This window comes from Pararge aegeria, chromosome 3 (genome assembly GCF_905163445.1).
Source record: "Pararge aegeria chromosome 3, ilParAegt1.1, whole genome shotgun sequence".
Lineage (NCBI taxonomy): Eukaryota > Metazoa > Arthropoda > Insecta > Lepidoptera > Nymphalidae > Pararge > Pararge aegeria.
Window position 1 is genome coordinate 13,525,678 of NC_053182.1, and position 14,613 is coordinate 13,540,290.

Here is a 14,613-nt window from a genome sequence, read left to right on the forward strand (position 1 = left end):
AATGTGGAAAATTAATTTATGAACGGCGTGACGGAAATAATGTGAGTGAACGCTTAATGAATGATTTCAATTTAATTTAACAGGAATGCTATTGAAGGGTATGTTCTCATTTAACGTTTGCAATTGACTTTATAACTGTTTATCCAAAAGAAATAATTAATACGGAATTTCAGTGATGCTTTTTCAAAAGTTCAATTATTATGTTTAATGACTGTGTTAATAGGTTTTATGGTTTCATAAGATTGAAAAAGAGTTCATTTGTCGGCATTAAAGTGGCGGATGCCCGCAACTTCGAAGCGTTGATTTTCCGTTTAATTTATTATAATGACCCAATTGTAAATTTTCTTGTATGAATGAAAAAAACTATTTTTTCGTTTTAAACGTTTTTTTTCATTCAGGTTCAGGTTGTATAACCTCCCGACCTTCACTGCACCACTTTAAGGGTGGCTATACAACCTAAAAATACCATATTTCCTCAATTTTAAGTTTATAGGTTTTTTTACAAAAACTCTCAGCTATTAGGTACTTAAATGATACCCTCAAATATTTTTTTTAAATTAAAGCTCGGACATACTCGTAAGTAGGTGTTTTTTATTAATAATTATACCTAATTATTAATATTTAAAATATCAGTATATAATGGTGTTTCGTAATTTTTTCTTTATCAAAAATCATAGCGTAGCTTTGAGGTTGATTTATGGAAAATCCTTTCTTAGCTTCTCAGTTTAACCCTCCATCCTACCTAAGTCTCAAACTTTAGCTCAAAAGTCAAGCATTTTTCAAGAAATTAAGTTCAATAAGTCACTGAGAAACCTGACGATTTTTTTAAAATGGATTTGCATTTGCATAGTTGTAGTGAGTTAGTTTAAGAAATAAAAGGTCTGATATTGTTATCGGTGCGGCCGATAGGCGATGATCTCGGGCCCGCACCTACTCCAGTCCCGCATCACTCACGATAATAGCCGGGTCCGTGTCGCGACGCTAAATGTAAATCGCTCTAATTTATATGCGCGATAACGTCGCCGTACTGCTGTTAACTGTAATTATATTACCGAGCGAGGACGTGTTGATCAAAATGTCTGATTAAAGGCCCGTGATGCGAACCGAGAAAAATTCTGCCAGTCTGTCACGAGCTCCCGAATTAAGGCTAACTACGCTGCATCTCTCCACGTACTAAATAAAATGGACCAATAAAATACCTAATTTGGTAATTGTTTTTTGTTTTAGGTATCTTTGAGGGCCGATTGACGCAGTGGGCAGGGATCCTACTTTCTGAGGCCAAAGCTGTGGGTTCGATTTCCAAAACTGATAATATATTCGTGTAATGAACATAAATGTTTTTCAGTGTCGGGGTGTTTATCTGTATATTAAAAGTATTCATGTATATTATTCAACAAGTTACTTACTTAGGTAACTTTGAGGCTAGATGGCGATGTGTGTGTATTGTCGTAGTATATATTTATTTATTTATTTAAATTTTTTAGTTCTGTGTAATGGTTTTTACTGTCTCGACGACCTATCTAACAAAATGGTGAGCGCTGTGGCCTTAACAAATTATCTCTTAGTCCTAAAAAAAAGTAAGGTTATTAGCATATTAATAGTTTCTGAATTTTTACTGGTCTGGTATGGTAAAAGGCTTTGGCTGCACTAGTTACGACCCTACAGGCAAAGACGTGCCGCCAAGCGATAAGCCTTCCGGTACGATGCCGCGACAAAACCATTAGGGTATAAGTCTAATGAAACTACAATAATAACTACAATATATTAACAGTTTAGCCCGCTACTATTTTAAGCGGCACTATCATTTACCACTAGGTGAGATTGCAGTTAAGGGTTAGCTCTTAACAGCAACTTTCAACTAAACCTACAACTTTGGATGGAATTCTTTAAAGGTTGCTTAGCGTTTTAAATCCCTTTGTATGGGGTTGTTACGTTAATCCAACCATGTTCAGTTACTTACCATGTTGAGTTTAAGTTAACTTAATTTACTTTAATGTGATTTACGCAATATATTTTTATTTAATAAAGCAATAAGGAAAATTACTTTTAAACGTTAAAGCAATTAAGGCGAGTAGATATTTAAGAATAAACATTTTGCAAGGTAGCGAAATTACGATGGACAAAATAAATATTTGATCATAATAAATATTTGGTATGCAAGGCAGTAACGTTCGTATATTATGTTAGAAGCACACAGAGACAATGCCCCAATGGGCAATCTATTTGAGTAATTATCCGCTAAGGGCCATTGTCCGCCATCTTGTGTGCGTGGAATGAGCCTTGTTCACTCAATACCTTGTTATGTACATGGGTTTGGTGATCACGGAGGCAATACACCCGAGCGTGTCTTAAACTATACAGACGCTTCATTGTCTTCAGATCTAATAGTTCAAGAAACTAATTTTTTTTTTACGCTGTACGCTAGGTGCACATCCTGAAAAGTAGTGTCCACCATTTTGAAGCTTAGATGTTAAGCCTCATATGCCTGCCTAACTACCGGCTAACACGCACTTCAGACTGAAACATAGAAAATCTGTTTTTTTGCGGCAGAAATAGGCAAGGTACCTATTGTTTCCCCCGACGAGCTCTGCGACGAAATACTCTACTACTAATTTCGTTAAATGTCTGCCTTTTTATCCATTCAATTGTCTACAAAACCAATAGAAATTGCGTGCAAACGGAACGTGAACGCTCTTTAATTATAACACCAGATAAGTTAACAATCTCGAGAGCGAGTCTGAGTGCGGCTTATCTGGCGCCAAATGTTTCAAAGGAACTTTTAACGAGTTTAAAGTTGGCCAAGTGTAGTGCACCCGCAGCGAGTGTGGAGCTCGACGCCTTGGCTTAAGATTAATTAAACAATTGCGCGATGGCTCCTTGAAAATACTCCGACATGTCTCGGGCCGTCGTCGCCAACCTTGCCAAATTAAAGCTATAAATCAAATCCGCCGACCGGAAACAGAAACGTAATAATGAAGACTAACCTGAAAGTTAAGAGCGCGGCTACAATCTTAGCGCTAGATTAATTTCTTTCGGCTTTCGGAGTTGCGAGCAAAGAAAATTCCTGAATCTTATTAACATAAATTGAATTTTAATCATACCGCTTCGATAAATAAACTTCTTTGCATTAATCTGATACTGAGCATAGTTACCTGCACTAGTTTATTTTTTCTGGTCGAAAGCTTTGGCTGTGTCTAGCTAGCACCTTCCAGAAGTACCGTATCCGACTTGGAGTTCCGGTACGATGCCGCGTAGAAACCAATTAGGGGTATAGGATTAATATAACTGCCATACTCTTAACAGATTAGCCCGATATCATCTTAGACAGCTTCATCTTGAGACCCAACACCATGCAATTCATGGCCTGACCCGGTACCTCGTGATGTGATAAACACGCTAACTATAAGTCGATAAAGGTTGCAAGGAATTCAAATATGCAACTCCTTGGCAAGCATCCCACTTCATAACCTACCGACCTAAACGGTCATCAGCTAAATGCGTAAAAGTTACTAGAGAACACAGGTCCTCGAGTCTTCAGTTTATATGTCACACTAGAATAAGTTGCCCGCGACTTCGTCCACGTATTTTTTTGTTATTTACTCGTAAGTATGCTGAAGAAACAGTTTATTTAAGAGATGTGTGGGATGAGTAACAACGAATCCTAACCGTTAAATTAAGAGAGTATGCAACTTTATGGCCGCGATTTCTGATTTTTCTTTAACTTATTGTTGCAAAATATATCCATTTCTTCCTTGCTGCGTGAAAGGATTAACTAAAAATCACACTTTCGCATTTATAACACTACTAAGTAACAAGTATGATGAGGATAGCAACTGAGCAAGAAATGTAAAAATTTATTGAAGGGATAAAGGAGTTTGTAACATCGGGTTAACTCGAAGCGGCTCGTAATTCAACAATAATTTATGTGCGTGCGCCTGTGACGCGTTAAAAGATTAGTCGCTAGTTTCCAAGAAAGAGTAAATAACTACTTACTTCGCTGAATATACTCAGCATTTTACAAATAATACTTTTTGAACGCAAATTTATTTTCCTTAAAATGCATTATACAAAATTAACAATAATTATAGCAATTTTAATTTTGGAAACAGCGGGTCTGCTTTTTATTCACGCAGGGTTTCAAACCAGTATGTCCTTTCTGAGAGATTCTAATATAAAAGCCAAAAGGGGCTTAAAATATGTACTATGAAGAAGACCCAGGATATCATGACTTTATTTTTAAAATTACAAACAATCTTCTTTCTAGCTCAACTCGTTGCAATGCTAAAGCGTATTAAGAAAAAGGTAATATTGCATTAAATGTGCCTAGAGTGTCTCTCTCGAGGATCTCTGAGTTGTGCTGCTTGACTTTGCGAGCAAAGATTTTAAGCGATATACAGCTGGGAGGTTTTTCCAGATAGCAACACGAGGCAATTCTTACATTGAACGATTGTTCAAGAGTAACAACATACGAAGGTTCTTTTCATAAAAATCTTTAGGTTTTGTAGCAAAGTTATGGTGGATTCCTTTATTTAAGTTTAATCTTGTAGAAAATAAATAAACCGCTGTTTATGTAAATATTGTTAACGAAATAATTTTCTTTCATGTCCTGTCTTTGGTATATCACTTGTGTTAATTTATTGTTTGCTTGTGGAATACAAAGTCTATCAATTCGAGGTTCAAAACAAACGTAGAATTGAGCTCTATTTGAAACTTTCCCCTCGATTTGCAGCGGCTAGCAGTCGAGACGTACTTTAAGCGCCTCAATACTAAGTCAGAGCACTCCGTAAGTCAAAAGCAAAATGGCGAAAGTTTATAGCGTCCAAATCAGTTGTTTAAAAATGAACGCCTTGAACAACGAACGTGGAAAGTCGGCACTAAGTTTTCGACTACGATGCAATCCGTCGGACGTATTCGCAGCAAGTTCAATACTTGTACTCCCCTGATTTCGTCGGCTTTTGCATAGTTTACGAGTGCCGGAATACATAATCAACTTCAATCATTGGGGGCCGAAACGAATTTAAGTAAAAACAGTAATGGATAAATTTAATGTTTTGTATTTATCGAGTACGAAAAATGTAAATTATTTTTTTATCTGAATCTGAGCGAATTGTGTGTAATTGGAGTGCCGATGTTTTTGCTACGTAAGTAATCGATTTATGGCAGCAATCGCATGCTACATTTTAGATAGTCCTTTGAGAGTTTCTGAAAAAACACCTCAATTGTTTCCAATTTGACAAGTTGCTTGTGTGGCAATTGACGAATAGCGTATGAGATAACAAACTGTGGGTGCTCAACATATTGGAGAATTTCAATCATCGATGGATTGAAATTGATATCCATGATATGAATATCTAACCTTATAAGTTGGTACCGAAGTTTAAATTAGAAGTTTTTATTGTTGAATCTGGTCAACATTCCAAACTTAGCGGCATTTTATTTATTTATTTATTATTTAAACAACAAATAATTGCTTAATAAAGGAAACACACACTTATTTTAACATAAATTATGTGTTAACCAATTACTTTCATGTTCAGTTTTCGATATACTTTCAGGGCAATTTATATCCTACAATAAAAGAAATAAGACAATATGAATATTGCACGTATGTACAATACAGAACATTCTTTATGGCACACGCTTTTGCTATTACAGGATATCCAGTTTTAGAAGAACCGTCAAAGTATGGTTAAGTTTCCAGTTTTACAACGCATTAAGGATGCAAAGAGTGGATCGTAGAGTTCACATTAGGCTGGAACAGCTCTCGGTTGCCACACTGGGCACAGTCGGGCGTTTAGCCTCATTCCGTGTTCCATGGTGTTGGAATTAAATATAAAAGCAATGTTTTGTATAAATCACAAAACTAATGACGCTAAAGAATGATTTCGATTGTTTTTCAAGTTAGTCTTTCATCACTATGATCGCCAATTTATTTTATATCGTTATATTTTAAACATAAATTCGAAATACAAATTCAAAAATTCTTTGTTCATGTAGACCTATTAAAGGCACTTATGAAGAGTTTATACATATATGTCTCCATTATTGCGGGCCGAAATTTTACTTCTACAATTCAAAATTGACAAAACCTTATACGTAACCGATATCCAATGCCGTAAACAAAAGTGTATTTTTTTCTTTTTTCCTATTACGCTTCAAGCCCAAATAAGTCGCTTTGTAAACACGCCGATGATACCAATAATTGTGTCCTAAATTTTTATAGGTCACGTAGATAGACCGTAGCCCGAATTCATTACCTTATGGGATTGTAGTATGGTGAGTGAGGAGCAGGGGCGAGGGGAGTGGACCTACATGGCGACAGCGCTCAGCGGCCGCTGGGGACGGGAATGTAATATCAGCAGAGTAGTGATATTGCGGTTTCTAACTTTTATGATCAAACGTGGAGCTGTTATTCACTAAAAACATATTGAAAATTCAATTGGCTCACTAAATTTAAAATGACCTCAAGTCATAATAGCTTCGCCCAAATTAGAAGTTAGATTTAATTTGCACGGCGTAGTAATTTGATGAAGATTCCGAGGTTCACACATGTATTATAATTCGCATCTCAATTTCGTTGGGAATTATTTTATAATAGCTTTATCAGTTTTGTGGTAACTCCAACTGTTATTAACACTACTACACTATAAAATAAACTACAGTTATATAATAAATGCATTTTTTTCTTCTTTGAGTTAGATAGTCTCTTTGCAATGAATATTTTTTATCGCATTACTTTCATTGCATGACGTTCTTTTGTTCGTACGAAGTTCACCGAATCGTGTATAAGGTATATTAAACATACATCTAAAGGGGATTAAACCTATCTGGCATAGCGACTCGCCGCCATTTTGATGTTTTTTCTAAATCGCGGCGCACGGCGAAAGTAGTGTTGTAAAGGATACAAAAACGAAAAAAGTTTTAATTTTACATAATACTCCAAAGTGTCGCGTTACCGAGATATTTCGAGGTAAAGATATGATAAGACGACGTGTCTTTAGGCGTCGTCAGATTATATCCAAATAATTGTTCCCAGGTTTGTATTACTGTTTATTGGAACAAAGTAGGCACATTACATACTACTAGGAGCACTCGAAAACTACTACTATAATTAAAAACCGCCAGCAACAATGTAAAGTTAATAAAAAAAAAATGATTTTAAACCAAAACAGATAGAAACTTTACAGGTACCTACTACATATTCCGAATAGAATTCCGCATTCAAACTTTAAACTTTAACTAAATCACATGAAAACTACTGAGTTTTACTACAGTGGGCTAAAATCTAATTACTTCCCTAACGAACCAACGTGAAAAAACGTATAATATGGCTGTTACAAGCTGGAATTTCAGGCGGCACGGAACTAGGTGGTGTAACGTAGCGTAGATCAATAAGGTTATTCGCAGATTTCTGCAAAACCCCGTCATTCGGTCTCTATCTCTGTAGATGAAAAATAAGTGCGTGTGGTACTTGATCATCTTATATGTCTTGCAGAAGTGTGCGCTAAACTTTATACGTCGCGACATGTACGTTGTGTTGAACTAAACATGGACACTAAATCAGTAAAGAAACAAAGTTGATTTAATTATCAGATGAATTCTCAAATATTGAAATGACAACAGTGTTACGTTTTAATATTCATAAATGTCAGAGTCGAAATGAAAGGATTTCGGAACTGGATGTTCCCGGTTTAAGCGATAAACGTTGCGTACAATGGCCGTAATTTTGGCCCTCCGTTATTACAAGTTTTATTATATTAAAGTACTTTAATTAAAAATAACAATGTTTTCAAGAATGAGGATTATGAGAAGCCAAAGACTTGACGTGGACAAAAAGATTTCAAGGAATCCGTTTCTTTAATAACAGGGTTGTTAAAACATCGGGAAATATTTTGAACTCCGTTGGACTCTCTAATTTTTAACCAATCTTAAAGGCTTAAAACTTTGCAAAGGTTTAATTAGCTTCTGTTAGACGAATGAAGTGAGTTGTTTTAAATAGACTTTGTTGTTTTAAAAGTTTGTTACAATGAAAGCTGATTTATTCAAATGTCCGTTTGCGTAATTAAAATTTCAATCTGCAATTGTAAATAATGGAAGCTGCTCTAATTTAACCGCTAATAATTTGTGTCAAGATTTATTACCATTGCGTTCTAACATTTAACATTGCATTCTTTGATTCATAATATAAGTTCTAAGCCACGTTATCAATGCAAGAAAATACTTACGTCGTGGTTAAAAACTTTGACATACAAGGAAACAGAGGAGCTACTTAAAATCATAAAATAATACGTATGTTACGCACTTTTCAAACACACATATACACACACACACACGCACCACAATGTAATTGAAAAAAAAATACTCAAATCATTGTAATTAATTAAATATATAACTTTTGTTTTATCTATTAGGTATCGCGATGATTGTATTTTCCTAATTTCACGTTATTGCAATGGGACCGAAGGAAGGTGGTGACACTCGTAACACAAGTTACCTTGGTGAGAGTGTTTAAGCACTCCTTTGTGCACAAATCCATAGAGTATCATTGTGTTCATAAGGAGATTCCTTCTGTATACATTTTTCTATATGAAATAAAAAAATTCTTATTATTATTATTTGTTAAAAAAATATTTAGAATATTCACCTATATAGAATCATACTGGAAACTGTCAACCCTATACTATTAGGATACTTCCAGCACTGTCACAAACTGGATATTGTTTCTTGCGCTCAACCGAGCAAAAACTCTTTTATCCATTTAGTTTCGCTAGGGTTAAAACTATATTTGTCTCTAACAACTGGGTTGACGAGATGTTAAATTTTTAATTTGTTTTCCAGAAAACGTTGCCACCACAGTGCGTTAGGTTTTCTATTTACACAATAAAAAAAATAAAAAAAGCAAGCCGCGTTCCAGTATTATCTACCTATTGAAACAAAAAAATAAATCACTTTGACATGTTTTAAAAAGCGGCAATGTCTGCGATTATGTTTTGCAATTATTCCAGAAATGGCAACTGACACAAATATAGATATAAGTACTGCGTTCCATTCTAAGCTCATATGATTAACGTTCAATCACCATTCGAGATTCCACATCGCGGAATCGATATGTGTTTAGCAATTCAGACCTATTTGTATACCAGTAGTTAAAGTAGTTACAGTATATGCTTTCACTTAAATTCACATCGGTATGTTTATTAAGTACAACAGCTTTATTATTATATCCTGCAAATAATTCAACTTTCAAAATTTAGAATGAATTTTACGTACATTTTGCTTCAAAGATTATGAAACTGAGCTGTATATGAACGCATATATAGGCGTTCAGACCATATGGTCTGTTATGTAAATAAAATATATAGGTATACATACCGAGTAAACAAAATAAAAAATTAATAAAGACATCTCTATCCGGTGTGAGTCATTCTATGAGGTCGTTTGTCCCGGTGCCACCCCGCTTTTATTTCGCCCATGTCCGCTTAGGTTTATTTGTCTTCGGGATCTGAGGGTACATTAACGTATTTTTCTTCTCTATTAGGGAGACGGTCGTTGGCTCACCTTCAAACTTTGCGTTCCACGAAATCCGAACCTCGCCAATTGTTTGCTTGTTTTTTTATTTCGGAGATAACTCAAATAAAAGTTGACGATTGATTGCATTGTACCAGAGTCCGTAATTATTGGAGAGGGGGAGTTAAAATGCGTTAAGTCGGCTCTGTTTACAGTTTGCCCTTTGATCACAGAAACTAATGAACTTTAGTAAAACAGCCAAACCAACTAAGTCGGGATATTTGATATAGTTTTGTGGTCTTAATACTTATAAGTAATTTAAACTTGTATTTGGATTTTAGTCTAGTCCAATTATATTAGGTTATTTGTATCGTAAACTATAAATAATTTAAAAAAGGTTTCAAGTATTTTGAATGAACTAAGCGAGAAATTTCCCGTTGTCTCTATATCTCCGTCTGCAAGAGTAACTAATTGTTCAGTTTAATTTTTCGTAAATCTAGAGGAAAAGAATTAAAAACCAATAAGGCTAATTTTACATAGACTTGTCTTTTAATACCAGGCAACAATCTAAAAATAAATCCATACAACTTAGCAGTGGCGTGCATTGAGGGTATGCACAGGGTATGCAGATGATATAAAATGAAGAAAATCGAGTACGAGTTATAAAACACATAAGGATAGGCATTGCAAGAGTTATAAAAAGCCTACCCTTAAGTATTTATAGCTCATACTGGAGATTTTCTTCATTTTGTATCATCTGCATACCCTGTGCATACCCTCTATGCACGCCATTGCAACTTAGTATGTTCTGGTGTAGTATCTCGCATTATACCGGGAACATACCTTACTTACAACAGTAGGTATTATTTTAACATTGTTTACGTTTTTCTGAAGAATTATTAAGCTGTTATAAAATTGTAACAACTTTCGCAATACACACATACTTTAGAGAATACAAAGTGAGTCATGTGGTAGCAAATAGTCGAAACTATTTTAAGACGTCCTTCGCTCAATTTTACTGGGCCATTAACATAGTTCGATAATAGGCCGCGAGTACTTGCCCACGCATTTTCAGGAAATAATATAACCTACTCACTTAAAAGTATTGGCACCGACTTACATGCCACACTCCAACCCCATTTGTTGTCATGCGACACATGATGGTAAAGACAAATCATTATATATTAATACTTTGTATGCGGAAATAAGCGATAGCCCAGTGGGTAGGAGCTCAACTTCACTTTCGGGGGGCAGAGTTCGAATCCCAGCACGCACCTCTAATTTTTCTAAGTAATGCGCGTTTTAAGTAATTAAAATATCATTTGCTTCAATAGCCAGGGAAAACATCGTGAGGAAACCTGCATGCCTGAGAGTTCTACATTATGTTCTCATAGGTGTGTTTAGTCCAATATTGTTAGTATATTCTAAGTTTTCATACTAAGTCATCATTTCCTATTACTTATCAAGAGAATATTAGAGAAGAGTTGTGTATTGTAAACCTTTTCCGTGTTAATGATGGTATACTTACATCTGTTTCGCCTAGGTTTTCGCTGTTCGCTGAAGTTCTTTCCGCTAAAGTGATTTAACGCGAATTGTTCAAACTGCTGAGTGTCAAGGGCTATACAACGCGGTGGTCGCGCCGCGGACGGTGCGACTGCCGCGTCGCATCGTCTGCGTTTCATATTTTGTTTCATTAAGTAGTTTATATATTTCTTCTTTAAAATGAATACTAACCGTGTCAACTACTATGTTGATACTGGCATGTATTTTCTTAACAGTTAAAACGTTAATAGTGAAAAAGGTTACTTTGTGCCAACTTAGGAACTGCATTACATCTTTCATTATATCATCATTCTCATCATTTTATTATAGTAATGAAATAGAAGATAACATAATAATTGAAATGAGTGTTTTTTTTCAAATTCATGCGTATTCTATCAGTTTCATTTATGTAGTAGTTGCACCTTCATCTTCTAAGTAGAATGCTTGTAATCGTGATATTAGAGGAATTTGAATAACAAGCTGATATAAGATTGCGGATTTTAAGCCATTAAGAATATAAGCAGAACCGGTGATAGCCCAGTAGGAATTTGACTCTATTTTTGGGGGGGCCGTAATGGGTTTATATGATGATGATAATGATGAAGAATATAAATTTCAGCCAATGCCTTATAATCAAGCTCAAATCACAATTCATAACACAACGTCCATTATCCGTTAAGTGTAAAAGTTTACGTCGATAAAAACAAAACGTTCAATGCAGATCTCATTGCAGAAAAACATACAAAACCAAATAGAGAATTAGACTTAAAGCTCCATTAGCTTGGAATTAAATAAACTCGAACAATACGCAAGAAAGTTAGGAGCAAATTGCCAGAAAGAATAAATCCATTCTTGCGAATAGCCTGCATGAAAATTGCAACAGAGCAAAGGCGGGAAGCGGAGTAGATGGAAACGGTGTAGGTTAGGCGACGACAGCTAAAAATTCTCTAGGATTCAAACACTGAAATTTGTAATGATTTTGAAATCATTTAAATAATAAGAGTGGGCCTTTTTTGATATCTTATTAATCTTTTACTTTTAGTACCTGGCAATATTAATGGCAATCAAGTTAAAGTAATACAACTAAACAATGTAGGAACCTGTGTCTTTATTTCATATCATAAAAAATATCGCCGCACAGTTGTAGCCGTATTCTCTGCTACAACGATGATTTTCAGGCGACCCCATTCGAAATCCCAAACAGACCTGTCAACCCGGAAGTACCAGTTGGGTTATTTGCTAGTCTGTGTCTGAAAAACACCGTTTACCTACTTGGATATATTCAATCAAGTGTGAAATTTGGTGATCTGTATTTGGATAATTAACACTAAAAAACACAGTTGGTTCGAACACCAAACTTAGGAAAAATTTTAATACTTTTACGTTTAAATAGTGTATAATAAAGAGTTCAATACCACTAATAAGTCATTATACCGTCAAGTTGTGAAAGTTGTATCGTCACAACGGATAGACATGATAAACAAGTCCAGTGCGCCCATTGACCTTTGCTACCATGAACTGGATGTCCTTATACAAATGACAGCTGAAATATTGTTCCCATTTCAAGCACCACATTTGACATACGGTTATCCCTGGACCTAGCAAAATGACTAAAACAAAGTGATAACCTGCCCAGTGATAGTGATAGGGATCAGTGCCTACTTTACGTCTTCTTTATTGCGAATAATTGGTGATTTGACAGCAACGTGCGATGCTGGCGTGATGAACTGCTATGAATCCTTAGGATTGACGCAGAGACAGTACCAGTGGGTGACAAACGTTTAATGTAGTGAACTCACATGAAATTTTACGACCGTCTCTTGAACCATACCAACGAAGCGCACAATTATAACGAGAGCGTATAAATCAGAATGAGTTGTGGCATGTTATTAGGACTATTCCAGCACAAAATAGGAAGATGGAGCCGAACCAGGCTCGCTCGATGAGAATCGTAAACTCCCCACTTCCATTTTTAATACATCCACAGTACGAATTCATAAATATCGTGCCATATTTGCGAACTACTTTTTAGTACAGTTTTATGGGGTTTTATTGCTTTTCGGTATTTGCCTTTGAATTAATGTTACGACGTTAAAACGATAAAATGATAAAGAGGGCAGATATACATTGATCGCACACTGTTGCAAAAGCCGCAATAGCAACAACAGATGCAAGTTGCTTATGAGCTGATCTATGATTTTTCAAATGGTTTTAAAAAAATTAAAATCACGAATAAAACCATTAAAATCAAGTGCATTACAGGTGCCAAGAGGACTGCGGCTCTTTCGAGCTTAAAAAAACAATCTTGCTCATGCTGACGCCACTGCGTGTATTTTTACCTATTTTGCAACATTTGCATCTTTAGCATCAGTCTACTCATGACAACAAATGTACCTATGTGTCTACTTTCTTAATTCTATTTTATTTTATAGATTCAAGCTACCTAGCATTGTAAGTTAATTTGTAGTAACGATATTATTGACTTTAATATTAATTTAATGACCACCTACGTAGTATATTAAGCGTACGTATACCCAAAACCATCAGTGCACAAGCCGATGTCCACGTGCTTGACAATAATATCATAGTATAAACTCTGAGTATGCAGATTTATTTATTTTAATGGACGTATTTTGACATAACATTCATCAGATAGCCACTTTACAACCTTTACACTTGCAAGTTGCAGCAAATTGACCTGCGAAGAGTATCATCGTACTGGTACCATATATACTCTTTAAATCTCGTAACTTTCAAGATATTGTTGAAAATGTTTTGTTATGTTAAAATATTTATCATTAGAGTCATCATTTTTAATTGACGTGTGTAGTCTTTAAAATATTCCATTCAATAGAAAACTTAAACGAATTAATCGTATAGTTTTACTGATCCTTAATTTTTATAATATAATTTCTATGCATAGACCACAAAAATACTTTTTCCTGTAAGATTATGTGGACTTACAGTGGATTATCTAGGCCAATATCCGATAAAAACTATAAAACGCTGAGGACCTATACCTACTATAGTTTGGCGGAGTACCTAGCCCCCACGCTCGTGAATACAAATTGCCGGTTAGGGTGCGCTCACAAAGTACTGATCGGCTGCCTCGATTATAACGGCACGGCCTAAATACTTTCTATGAAACTTCCATGAAACTTTTCATTATAAATACTTAAATGTAACTAAAAATGTATTTAAACACCCAAAAATCAATACTCTTCTATCTTTGGCAGTAGGGTAAAAGTAGTAACGTTATTATGACATTGGATTTTTTTTAAATTATAGACTTAAAAATGAAACCTAATCAAAAGTTAAGAAGTTAGTTACACCATTTATAACTCAACATCGGCTGGACCAATTTTTATGATATACGATTTTTTGGATTCCTCTTAAACCGGAATAGGATAATAAGTATTAAAATATAACATTCATAAAAAAAAAATTATCCGGGACAACTAGTAGGTTCTATTTTTAAGTTGATGATTTTATGTAAGTTTTTAATTAAAAATTTGTCTAAGCTTTTTATATGTAAAATAAGATATAGAATGTATGATGTATAGT

General features: G+C 35.0%; 1 protein-coding gene across 9 annotated transcripts in view; it reads right to left on the bottom strand.

The window, feature by feature from the left end:
• LOC120637070 (protein muscleblind) overlaps nucleotides 1–14,613 on the bottom strand; it is a 378,716-nt gene that overhangs the window by 253,835 nt on the left and 110,268 nt on the right. The gene's annotated exons all lie outside the window — the stretch shown is intronic.